The 13,524-nt window shown below is 33.1% G+C and overlaps 2 pseudogenes across 1 annotated transcript; both read left to right on the plus strand.

The window, feature by feature from the left end:
- The first annotated feature begins 930 nt into the window (after positions 1 to 930).
- LOC125209792 (uncharacterized) lies at positions 931 to 3,637 on the plus strand (annotated as a pseudogene). Its single transcript, XR_016136702.1, has 9 exons — positions 931 to 1,223; positions 1,348 to 1,395; positions 1,468 to 1,524; positions 1,917 to 2,000; positions 2,082 to 2,186; positions 2,281 to 2,388; positions 2,834 to 2,949; positions 3,026 to 3,137; positions 3,254 to 3,637. The product of XR_016136702.1 is annotated as an uncharacterized LOC125209792 (transcript).
- Positions 3,638 to 13,270: 9,633 nt separating this feature from the next.
- LOC125211321 (hydrophobic protein RCI2A-like) lies at positions 13,271 to 13,524 on the plus strand (annotated as a pseudogene).

Raw genomic sequence — 13,524 nt, forward strand, 5'->3', positions numbered from 1 at the left:
TTCGCGGCGGCTCAACATGCAGGCGGTTTTATAGAGAGAACCGGACCGGATCACCGAACCGGTCGAACCGGCCGGTCCGGTCCGGTTTTTAAAACACTGGTATTTACTCATGTAAAATATTCCAATGAAAACAAATTTGTGTAACCCACTTCATATGAGCTTTGGGCATGACATATCATCATTACTTCTCTAAATTGAACTAAATGTAAATTTGATAAAATTTTGAAATATTAAATTTAAATTACTACTAATATTTTATAAATAATGTGATAGATTATTAAATATCCGAAATCTTTAGATACTGGATTATAAGAGCATCCACTATGCGGCCGGCCGGCCGCCCCGTTTGCGGCTTAGCCGCGGCGGGCTATAGCGGAGGACGCGTCCGCCCCGGAGGCGGACGGATTTGCTGGGGCGGAAGGGCAATCGCCCCGAATGCGGCGAGGACGAGCCGCTGGAGAGAGAAGCGCGGCGGCTGCCGCGCCTATCTATTGTGCGGCGAAACCGGCGCGGCGGTCGCCGATTTAATTTTATTTAATTTATTTTTTTTAAATATTGAATTTGTAATGGTTTTTTTATAAATATTCCTCCCATTTTCATCTTCTTTCCACATACATCTTCACACCCATTTCACTTTCTATCCAAATTTTCTATCTCTAAAAATTTTAATTTTATTGCACTAGCCGTTTTTCTCTAATTATTTTTAGTCCGATAATTTTAATTGTAATTGAATTAAAATATACAATAAATAAAATAAAGTGAAATGTGGCTAAAAAAAGTGCCCACTATTGCTGCGGACACTTTTTTTTTTGTGGCCGTGACAAATTAAAAATGGCTATAAAAAAAAAAAAAAAAATTGTCCACAAAAAAGTGCCCCGTGGATGCTCTAAAAGTATCATATTATGGTCACGTCACGCGTGAAAATTAACCTACTACTCTCGTGGAGAGAGCTTAGAGCTAATGATGTACGGATTGAATCGTCTCAAATCGGCCAATCGCCTCATCAATCTGTACTCCGCCGCCGCCAATTCGAGGCGATTGTTTCCTCTCCGGCAGCGGCAGCGAAAATCGGTCAGATTAGCGACCGTCACAACAATTATGAGCGGAAACGGCGGAAGAAGGTGCCGCAGCCGCTGGAGAATGTAGTGACGCTCACGTGCGAGTCAGCCGCGGAAGGAGGCGTCTGCGATGTATATGTGGTCGGATCCGATCACAATTGCCCGGTGAGTAATGTTGCGTATTTTGAATTATTTTTCTCTGAATTCGAGGCATCTCATTTTTTCCAAATCGTATTGAAATTTTGTTGAGATATGACCTTTTTAGTCACTCGTTCTTCCTTTTTTTCAGAAATCATGGGCGGAAATTAAGGCGGTGATCCAATTCGTAAAACCAGAGGTGCTTCATTTTTATTTTTATTTTTTTATATTTTATGATTATTCCAATGATTTGTGTATATATCTCCTGAAGGCTGTTTTTGTGGAGCTGTGCGCTAGTCGCCGTCATTTTCTTACACCTGATAAAAAGGTTGGTTGCTCATATTTGTATTTGCTTTTTGTTTCTGTAGAATCAACTGTATTTGGTGCTTAAAATTAGTTAGAAGTGATTTTGAATTCAATGCTTTTATTTGGTTTGAAATAACTCAATCTAACAATTCACATCTCAGATATTTGATGTTTGATGAACGGATCAAGAGAATACCGTAAATGAAGAAATATGAACTAACTGGAAGAGAAAAAAGCAAACAGAATAAGTGTCCAAGTTGTTTGGCCACATTTGTAAACTTTCCACAAACAACCTGTCTCAACTAATGATCTTAACTTCCCCTGTCTATCTTTCTAATACCTTAATTTGATACTCCTTTCTATGCTCATTAGTAAAACCTGTCAACTTATTTCACTAATGAGCATTGTTTATAGATGCCAACCTTGCAAGATATGGTGCAAATGTGGAAGGAAAATGAAAGTATTTATTCAATTTTGTGCAAACGGTATGTTGCTAAGGTATGATCCATTTTTTCATTTATGCTAACTTAATGGAGAAACATATTTTATGATACACATCAATAATCTGTCTTTTTCTAGCGTTTTATTGAAACTGGTAAAGCTCCCGGTGGAGATTTTCGTACAGCATATATCAAAGCAACAAAATATGGTGCCAAGGTTATACTCGGTGATAGACTTGAAGAGGTGAGCTATTTTCTTCTTAGTTTTCACTGCCTATGGCTAGAAAATCATCCGCACACCACTTCTTAGTTTCTATTTTTTTTTCTTTTGGTGATAGATTACAACTTTGAGACATTGGGCCGACACGTCTCTTTGGCAACTCTACCTGAAATTCAAAAGAAGATCATTTTCATACATTACATTGCCAGTAGACCTCGCCGAGAAGGTATTCTTATTTACCTTATGCTCCCTCCGTCGCCTTAAAATAGGGACCAACCTTATTAGTTGTTGTAATGTGTGGTGAAAATGTTTCCAAAAATGGTAATTGGAAACTATTCTTTCGGGATGGAATGAGTAAAATATGGAAAGATACTTCATCCGTCGCCTAAAATTAGACTAAGGGGACGACACGAGTTGTAATGCAAAATAGGTGAAGTATGAGAGAAAAGTAGTTGATGGAGTGTTAGTGGACAATGAGACCCACTTCATTAGTAGTGTAGTGTGATGAATTTTTTCCCAAATCAGAAACTGAACTAATTTTTAGGGATAGACCAAATGGCAAAAATAGGTAAAATGAACTATTTTTTGGGGACGGAGGGAGTCATAGACTATTATCTTGTAGAAGTGATGTTACTTTCTAATGTTAAAAGGCTCACTTTTGCTTTATGTAGGTGGAGGAGGCAAAAAAGACTGGGAAGGTTGATGCTGACTTGGTGAAACAAGTGATTTGTGAGCTGACCAAGCAAGATCCTAGCGGTTCAAAAATTGTTATCCATGAGCGCGACCAGTTTGTTTTTTAATTCTTCGTCTCATTGTAATATTGCATGTTTGTTCATTCTCAGTATATGGTGTACACTACACAGATATATGTCCTTCAAATTATTAGAAGCTGCACGTCAGCATAAGTCAGTCGTTGCTGTTGTGGGGAAGGTGCACGTATTAGGAATCCAAAATAACTGGAAACAACATGTTGAGGTAAAGATTCTATGCCATTTGCAAATTACTTTGTCATTTCAAATTCTTTGGCCTTTTGTACGTTGCAATTTCAAAAGTATCGTCTTGGCATAACTTCATGGTTTTGAATGTCACAGGTGGAGCAGCTTCTGAATGTCCCACTTCAAAAGAAAATGCTTAGAATTGCAGCAAGAGTTGCACAGGTTGCTTGTCTCTATGGCTCTTATCTCTACTTCGATGAGTTGGGACAAGGATGGATACAATTTGTTGAGGCTCTTCCTAAAGTTCCAAAAGGTCGAGTGGATTGATTCGATTTCGATTATCCCGTTTGAGTGTCTCAATTTTGCCATTGAAGCTAAAGCCCATATACATCATTTTGCCTGAATTCTGCAGCCTATAACATTTATTGGGTCAGGCCTATTTGATGCTCTATTTTTCTCCTTTGTTATAATTGGGCCATTTGCTAAAACCATCGATTCAGTGGGGGATTTTATAATATTCGTAGCTCATTAATTTTATTAGTATTATAGACTTTTTTAGATATAGTCATTTTATTTAATTAAATTTGTCCTGCTATCTGAGATCATTAGACGACATTATTTATAATTAAAAAAGAAGATAATTGGCTCAACTTTATTTTACCCAAATAATACCCGCAAGTGTACGGAGTTATTGTAGCAAATAGCAAGCAATAGTATATCGTATTCCACATAGATAATTAAGTGTAAACCTAAGTACCACGAACAAATTTCAACTTCTATCCAGACGATAAAAAATTTTTGTTTTAAACTAGCAACTACTAAAAACATATAAATTCAGAGATTGAAATAAAACACTTAAACAAGAAAACAAGTAAGCAAGTTGTAGAAAATGATAGAGAAATATGCAGAACTTAGGGATCCGATGCACAACTCATAGCCTAACCCAATTGAAACCGATTTACCATTTAAAGTCACCAGAATTATTGAATCAATCACAAATATGGATTAAACCTCCTCCCGAGGTGAGAAAACCATCGATTAGGTGGAATAATTGATGTCCCCTTCCAATTCTTAGACCTAACTCCTAATAGTTCGATTATATTAAAGATCTCACTCGAAACCTCAACTCTCCCGAGTTTTATTGAATTAATGTGTGAATTATTCTTCTTTCAAGGTTAAATATTTCATCTCTCGATTACTCTAAGAAACCCTACACTCCCAATTGGTGATCAAGCAATTGTTAGGAAAAAGCACAAGAATAAATCTAACAATTGCAATAGCAAGATAAAAACGAAGTCAATCGGATTAAAACTATGAATCAATGCATCTTCACTTAGAATTCTTCATGAAAAGTTTAGCTACTCATGTTCATGGTAGAAAAGAAAAAGAAACTAAGCAAAACAATGTAAATCATGATTCGAATTGCAATTGGCGGAGGAATTGAAGCTTGAATCTTCAATCTTCATCCAAGAGTTCTTAAAAAAGAGAGAGTGGGTGTTTGGCGGCTTGTATGGAATGCCTAGAATTGACCTAATTCTTCCTTCTTAATTTCCTTTTCTAAATATTGCGTTTGCACTAAGAAAAACGCCAAAATGACGGACCCGGCCGGGTGGAATTAATCCACTGGAAATTCACCAGACCGGGTGAAAGTTTCTGGAATTTCGTAAGCTTTAGTAGGCTACCCGGTCGAGTGGAATTATAGGGTAATAATTCACCCGGCCGCGTGAGATTTTCTGGACAGCGCAGTGTTCGTAAAACGGCCATAACATCTTCTACGGGACTCCGATTGAGGCGTTTAAGATACCCACGTGAAGCGCTTTTGAAGACGAAGAGAATGATATGAATTAGAGGCTGATTGTACTTCAAAATCTTCAGTAAAATTGACTCAAACCAAGGTTGATGCACATCAACATATTTTGTACATTTTTCTACACATTCTTAATAAAATGGTCAACATACCAACATAATAGAAAAGTAGATATAAACATGTCTAATAATAGACAAAATATGCTCAAATTCATACAAAACCACCCTCTAAAACCATGTAAAATCTAACTATGTCAATAATATTACTCCATAAAACAAGCAAACAATAAAATGATTTTATTTTTACTAATTTTTTATATATTCATAAAAATTGGTAGTTATTTTGCTGAACTATTCACCGAAGTTTCGGTATTAATAACTACAAGCTCCAAGCAAATATATTATTATTAAAATAGAAGCCAATGAACCATTTTGTCTAACCTTTCATTCTCTATTATTTTAAAATTTTTAAATTCATCCCAAAACTTGTAAATAATCGAGTGGGTTGATACTTGATAGCGTGGTTTTCACATAAGTCGATATACATCCTTTGGGCCCGAATTCCGCATCCCATAGCATATTAGGGCCGGGCTCATTAATGTACTGTTGTTTTACTCAACTTTCATTAGGCTTCGTGATCAAATATATGAAAGCTTCGAGCATTTAGTTAGAGTGGCCATAAAATATTCGATTACAGGACAGGGTTTTATTTTATTCGTAACTCATTATTTTTATTATTATAGACTTATAGTCATTCTATTTAATTAAATTTGTCTTGGTAGCTCCAATATCTGATATCATCACCAAACGACATTTATAAACCTTTTTAAAAATTCTATGTTTAGTAGGAGTACTATTTTTTGACAATTCCATAAAAGTTGAATAGTTATTTTGTTAAACTATTAGTAGAAGTTGCGCCATGAATGAGTTATTAACAAGCTCCAAAGAAATATAGTATTAGATGAAAATTTTTACTTAATTTTATTTTTTGTTCATTTTTTCATGAGTTTCTCTAAATAAAAATTTCGTATAGTATACCATACTTTTGTTACAATCCCTTTTTGGCACAATTTTTCATGAGGTTTTTATTGTGACTCGCAAATCTATTTCTCTTCTTTTTTAAAAAAAATAATTTTTGGATTTAATTTGGAATAAGCTTTGTCCAATTAAAGGCATTCACAATTTTCTTGGCACTTTAGCAATCAGTACTCCTTTATCCGAAGTTACTTGATTTGTATTTCATTTTGGATTATCCTAAGTTTCTTGAATCATTACTCTTTTTGGCTAAAAATAAAATATCTAATTACATTTATTTTATTCTTTCTTTTACTTTATCTTTTCTTTTCTCTCTTGCTTTATTTTCTCATCTACTTTATTTTACATTATTTAATCCGTTAAACACAACTTTCTTAAATATCGTGCCGAAAAATAAACGGCTCAAGTAATATGAGACCGGAGTAATTGCTAAATTTCATGGGCTCATATTTCCATTGAATTGTTAACAAAAATAGATTAAAAAAATTTAAAAAATTAAAATAAAAAGTTTTTATTAAATAAAATATTAAATTAATTGTAAATTAATCCTAATCATAAGATTAATAAAATGAATGGTCTTAATTTGATCTCTAGTTCGGTCTTTAAAACTGAATTTGTAGATAATGGAACTCTACGTGTACAAATTATGTACATTTGTCTTTTCATTTTAATAATTATACTGTAATCTATCATTTGTCTCTTAGGAGACATCCCACTTTTAATAAGAGCACTTTCCAATGTAATATATATGTATCTAATATTTTAATTAAATTTATAAATAAATCTATTTTTTTATTAAATAAACAAGAATTTGGTTGTACAAAATTTAGTCACACGGATTTATTGTTTTAATAATTAGATAATTCCCCTTTACATCATTCCTTCAGTCGTTTCAAGTTTCCACCTTATTTTCTGAGCCAAACTACTCGTCATTCTTTAATTAAGCAATGAGATTCATATCACACATCATGGTATAGGCTCATGTGTGTACGTATTTACACATGTAAAATATTCCAATGAAAACAAATTTGTGTAACCCATTTCATATAAGCTTTGGGCATGACATATCATTTACTTCTCTGGACTTGATAGAATTGTTAATAATTTGAAAGATTGAATATAAAATTAATATTTTATAAATAATGTGATAGATTAGAAAATATCCGAAATCTTGAGATACTAGATTATAAGCGACTAAAGAATGGTAACTAATGAAAATGGCAGTAAAGACACTGAGCATTGAAAAGCTAAGGGAGAACATAACTGCTTTAGGATAAAAATAACATATGCAAGTGGTTTTGTTTAAATTCGAAAGTGGTGGCTGCAATTACACTTTGTCACTATTTATATTACCATGCTAAGAGGTCCTAGAACTTAGCTATAAACCCTAATAGCCTAACCAAGTTTGACCACTGTCAAACTAGACGACAATGCTCTTCAACAGAATTGCTGCATTCTCACATGCTGGAGATTCTTGAGCTCTTGACCAATGATGGCATGCCACTCAACAATACATCTTTCCATGTAGGAACTGATACATGTGGCTCCATCACATTGCATCTCATTCTTTCCTCCTTAACTTCATCAGTTGCATGATTGTCACATGGTGGTGTTTTGATCACCATGTTAACACCTCCATTATAATTTAACCTACTCTTGTGGAGAGCTCAGAGCAGCTAAAGATGTACGGATTGAATCGTCTCAAATCGGCCAATCGCCTCATCAATCTGTACTCCTCCGCCGCCAATTCGAGGCGGTTGCTTTCCTCTCCGGCAGCGGAAATCGGTCCGATCACAACAATTATGAGCTGAAACAGCCGCTGGAGAATGTAGTGACGCTCACGTGCGAGTCAGCCGCGAAAGGAGGCGTCTGCGATGTATATGTGGTCGGATCCGATCACAAATCTCCGGTCAGTAATGTTGCGTATTTTGAATTATATTTCATTTTTTTCGCAATCTTATTGAAATTTTGTTGAGATATGAACTTTTTAGTCACTCGTTCTTCCCTTTTTTCAGAAATCATGGGAGGAAATTAAGGCTGTGATCCAATTCGTTGATGTTGTGGGGAGGGCTCACGTACCAGGAATCCAAAACAACTGGAAACAACATGTTGAGATAAAAGATTATGTGCCAATTGCAAATTACTTGGTCATTTCAAATTCTCATGCCTTTTGTGCGTTGCAATTTCGAATGTCTCGTGTTGACATAACTTCATGTTTTGGAATGTCGCAGGTGGAACAGCTTCTGAAAGTCCCACTTCGAAAGAAAATGCTTAGAATTGCAAAAAGGGTTGCACAGGTTGCCTGTCTCTATGACTCTTATCTCTGCTTCGATGAGTTGAGACAAGAATGGATACAATTTGCTGAGGCTCTTCCAAAAGTTTCAAAAGATCGAGTTGATTGATTCGATTTTGATTCTCCCGTTTGAGTGTCTCAATTTTGTCATTGAAGCTAAGCCCATATACATCATTTGGGCCCGATTTCTGCAGCCCATAGCATTTATTGGGTCAGGCTTATTTGATGCTCTATTTTTCTCCTTTGTTATAATTGGGCCATTTGCTAAGACTATCGATTAAGTGGAGTGTTTTATAATATTCGTAGCTCATTATTTTTATTAGTGTAATTTGAATTTTAAATAATAGTAGTAGAGAATTTTATAATATATCCTTTTCAAATAAATAGAGTTTAATTTAGATGTTGAGTTCTATTATTATTATTATGTCTAAATTCTAATCTAGATTTTTAATTTATTGTATTTTGTTCAGTATATATTATAAAATTAAATTTTTTTTCATGATGTATTTAAATTTATATATTTATTTTTTACACTTTGTATATTGATTTAGATCTATATTTATATATGAAGTATTAATCTATATGTAATATTCACGATATATGGAGTAATTTAAAAAAAGTTTATCAATAACAACGAGCGAATCTCCTATGAAGATACATTTGGATGTACATATTTTTATTTACAAGCCATTTTGTCTTTAACTTAATAATAAAAAATATTAGGAGCAGTAATGTATAGGTGATATCTATCTATATCTATATCTATACTAATCTAAAGGTATAGTTTGGTGAAAAGACTTCAATGTCCTTTTTGGAGGAAAAATGAAAGCTGATGTGTAATAGATGATGTGTCATTTATTCTTTACTTTATTTATTTTGAGTATTCCAAAATATTTACAAAATGAAAATATTAGAGAGAGAGAATTCTTGATTGCAGCATTGCGAGATGCTTGGAATCCGGCGACAGCGCCGACGAGAGGGCGGCAAGGCTAAGGGAGACGGGACAGTGGTGGCGAGGCTGAGGGGACGGGACAGTGGCGGCTGGCCGAGAGAAAATGAGGTATCCGGAGTGAGAGAGATGGGGAGGAAAGTTGAGAAGACGAAAAAGAAGAGGAAGGAGAGAGAGAAGTACGGCTGCGGCGGATTCATTTAAAGATCCGATCTTTAAACGCTGGAGAAGAAGAAAAATGAGAGAAAGAGAAAAGCGCCGAAGTCGATCTTTAAATGAATCCGGCGGGAAGCTGGATCTGGAGTACGGAGTACGTCAGGAGTCGGGGAATGACGCCGCCGCCGGAGTCGGGGAATGACAATCTGGCTGGAGCTGGTGTTCAGCACGAAGGTGACCCCGGCGGCGGAGGCACAACTGGGTGTTGAGGCGGCGGCCAGCCATGGCGAGTAAGGCAGAGCAGCGCCAAGAGGGAGGAAGGGGCGACGGCGTGGTGTGTAAGGCAGCGCGACAGGCGATACGAGCGGCGAGGCTGTGTGGAAAGAGAGTCGGCGAGGAAGAAGGAGCGGTGCTCTAGCCGGTGAGATGATTTCCGCCGCCGATTAGGGAGGATCAGGGAGGGAAATGGAGGCGTCGAGCCATGTTGCAATAGGGTTTTAACTTTTAGGATACTTTATTGTACTATATTGTATATTGTTTGGACTTTTGTTTAATATTTAATGGGCTTTTAAATTTTGGAGTATAATTTAGATTTCAAATAGTGGTACTATAAAACTATGTACTCAATCTTTCTATACAGTTTTTAATTTGAACTTCTAATTTTTAGACTTTGTATAATATATATTTTTTATATTATCTTTTAATAAGTTATTAAGTGTATAGAATTAGTTTACTTTGATTTACTCATATTTTTATCTTTTAAACTTTCCAAAATTTTAAGATATGTATATATTAAATTTGAACTTACCTAGACCAAATATTAATTATAAAAAGTGAAGCTAAATTAATATTATTATTAAACAAAAAATAATATTGCATCACTATCATAAGAACATTTTTATTAATAAAAACGCATGCTATGTGTTAGTTTCTTGACGCTAGATCATTCACTTGGTGTTACTTATACTTAAGAGAGAAAATATAATTTTTAAGTTTTTTTACTAAGTCATTAAATTCATAGTATATAGTTAGAATTGAGTTGATTTTGATTATTCATATTTTTATTTTATACTTTACAAGATATTGGAATATGTAACTATATTATCATGTATTGAAATAAAATTAGGCTAAACCAAATAATAATGATAAAAAGTAAAACTAAATTAATATCAATATCAAAAGAAGAACAATATTGCATCACACTAACATTTTTATTAATATGAACGCATACCATATATTATTTTCTTGATATTAGATCATAAATTTTGTGTTACTTTAACTTAAGAGGAAAAATTTCAAGTATTCTTTTAATTTGTCTTAGTTTATATTTTCATGTTTAGGCATATTTTCATGTATTGAATTTAAATTTGGAAAAAACGAATATATCAATTGTGAAAAAACTTTTATTTTTGTACTTGTTCGCTCATGTCGGCCTATTTCTTTAAAGACATTTTTTTAGTCATTGACAACTATATGTTGCAATTTCAAGAGTTACGAGTCCATGAATGATTAAAGGTTTTAATACTGAGCGTTAAATTACAACTTACATACAAAATATTTCACTAATGTTTTAAATTAGCATACATCACACATAAAGTTTGATTATTGTTTCAAATTAATACATTCGGTTCAAAATCACTAATAATGTTACTTTTGGGCTTTTATTTGTTTTTTATTTTATAATATGAGATTTATTAATATACAAAATTTTAAATTTCAACTTTTATTTTGGATTTTTAATTTTATAATATGGACTTTGGATTAGTATTTTGTTTAACCGGAATAGTATATGTAGTATTTGCGTACACAATACTAAAAAAATGTATTCTTCAACGCAATTAATTGTCTTACTTTGACTCCAGATTTTAAGAGTGTATAATAAAAACTGAATGAAGAAAGGGTATGAAATATGAATTATACTTTTATGGTATTCTCTCCGTTCAAATTAAGTTGAGTCAAAAGTTTTGGGCACGAGATTAAGAAATTGTGTTAAAAAGTATGAGAGAAAAATAAAGTATGAAAGATAAAGAGAAAATAAAGTAGATGATGGAATAAAATAAAAGAGATTGGATATTTGTTTTTTGTCAAAAAAAGAGAAATGACTCAACTTAGTTGGGACATCTCAAAAAGGAATACGATTCAACTCAGTTAGGGAATAGTATATTGTGTTGAGACGAGTTAGTGAAATGTGAATTCACTTATTATAATAAATGAGTAAAATGAGATCATTATATATGGATTAAGCAAAAAGGAAATAAAATTATAATTCTTCACTGACGAAGGAAGTATGTATTATTGTATATATTGTGCAGCTCCTACCACAAATATTTTCTGCGTCCGCCACTACCGCCCTATATATAGTCCGAATTATAGTCCGCCATTGCAGGCACCTAGACTATGATTTGGTAATTTTTTATTTTAATTTTTTGTTTTTATTTCTATTTTCCACTCTATAAATACATCATGTTTTATCTTCATTTCTCATGCCTTCCAATCTCTTTCTCTAACTCACTTTCATCAGAGAAATTTGGTCATGTAACCGTTGAAATTGTATTGTTTAGTATTGTGCGTTCAACTATTTCGGCTTTTTAATAAAATGAAAATTTCCATAATTCTTAAATTTATGTATATTAAAAGTCTAAGCTGTCTGAATAATTTTTGTTTCTTCTCACAAATTACAAATGTATTAAATTTTATTTTGAATAAGAAATACTATATTTTTTGGATTAGGACCATTCTTCTTTTTTTTTTTTTTTTTTAAATTGTATATAATGATAATTTTTTTAATTATTTACAATTTATATTCATTAGCTGAAAATTCTTTGGTCCGTGTATAGTACGGGGGTTAACATTAGTGCTAAGAAAAGTAAAGTTAATGTGATATAGAGTGGATATTAAATTGAAATCATGACAACTTTTTACTAGTACATATAAAAGTACTAGTATATCAACTGTCTGGAACATTCGGTAAAAAGAAATACAGTATTGTAAATCTCACAAGCATAACGCTAAATAAAGCTTGAAGCATAATTCAATGTATTGAATTATTAAAATTCTTTCAAAAAAATAAAGTTTTAGCTTACGTTTATAAATATTACTTGCACAACATTATATTTATATGAGAGTAGCTCTATTTATATTATCAAAAAATCTATACAATATATAAAAAGGGAGTTTTGGAAGGTTTTGAATAATTATTTTAGGATGAGGGATGTAAATGCAATTAATATAAAATATATAAGATTGCCATTTAATTTTAAAAAATTAAATTAAAAATGTATAAACATTAGATTAAAAGCTAAAATAAATAAATCTGTTCATAATTCCCACGTCTTCTTCATTTTCATTTCCATTACTTCATTCCAACTCCACTCACTCCACTCTGCACATTCAACGCGTGGGGTTCGTGATCAAGATTTTCCGCCATTGGCTATAATATGCATTAGTGTACTAATTATATATGTGATCATATGGTAGGAGTTTTATTATCATATGTTATCGTTACATTGTCATAAACGATTGAGGGAGAAGTGGGAAGGAGATGATATATAGATCATGTTGTCAAGTGGGTTAATAATAATGTTGTGTTCATTTTGTTAGGTAAAATATCATTACCAACAAAGAAGCACATGAAGATGAAATCGTCTATAATACATTAGAAATCAATCTCAAAAGGAAGATTAGGGAGCCTCATCTCAAATTCCAGATATTCACGATTCACCAAGAGTCCAAATGTTCAAGAACTGCATGAAAGGACACATTAACATTTGAATTTACACTCACAAGTATACTTATGATGCTCTATCATGTAATTTCCAACTTACTTGATAAGGGTTTTTAGGCACAATTTCTCATCATATTCTCAGCCTTTTTTCTTTGCCTTCCCTTCACAATTTGCAGCTAAATGACCTACTTGACCACAAAGAGAAGAAAAATGGGAACAACAACTTTCATGAACATTATCGTGGCTATTCTTCTTCCTCCACTCGGTGTTTTCCTCAAGTTTGGCTATGGGGTACTTTTATTTCTCTTTTTAATTAATATTTTTTTCTTTAATTTGATAGTATACAATTGATACTATATTTATATTTGATTTTGGTGAAATTAACAGGTTGAGTTTTGGATTTGCTTCTTATTGAGGCTTCTTTTGGTTACATTCATGGAATCATTTATGATATATATATATAA

Source organism: Salvia hispanica, chromosome 3 (assembly GCF_029641045.1).
Source record: "Salvia hispanica isolate PSC_SH4W2 chromosome 3, Shi_PSC_v1, whole genome shotgun sequence".
NCBI classification, from domain to species: domain Eukaryota; kingdom Viridiplantae; phylum Streptophyta; class Magnoliopsida; order Lamiales; family Lamiaceae; genus Salvia; species Salvia hispanica.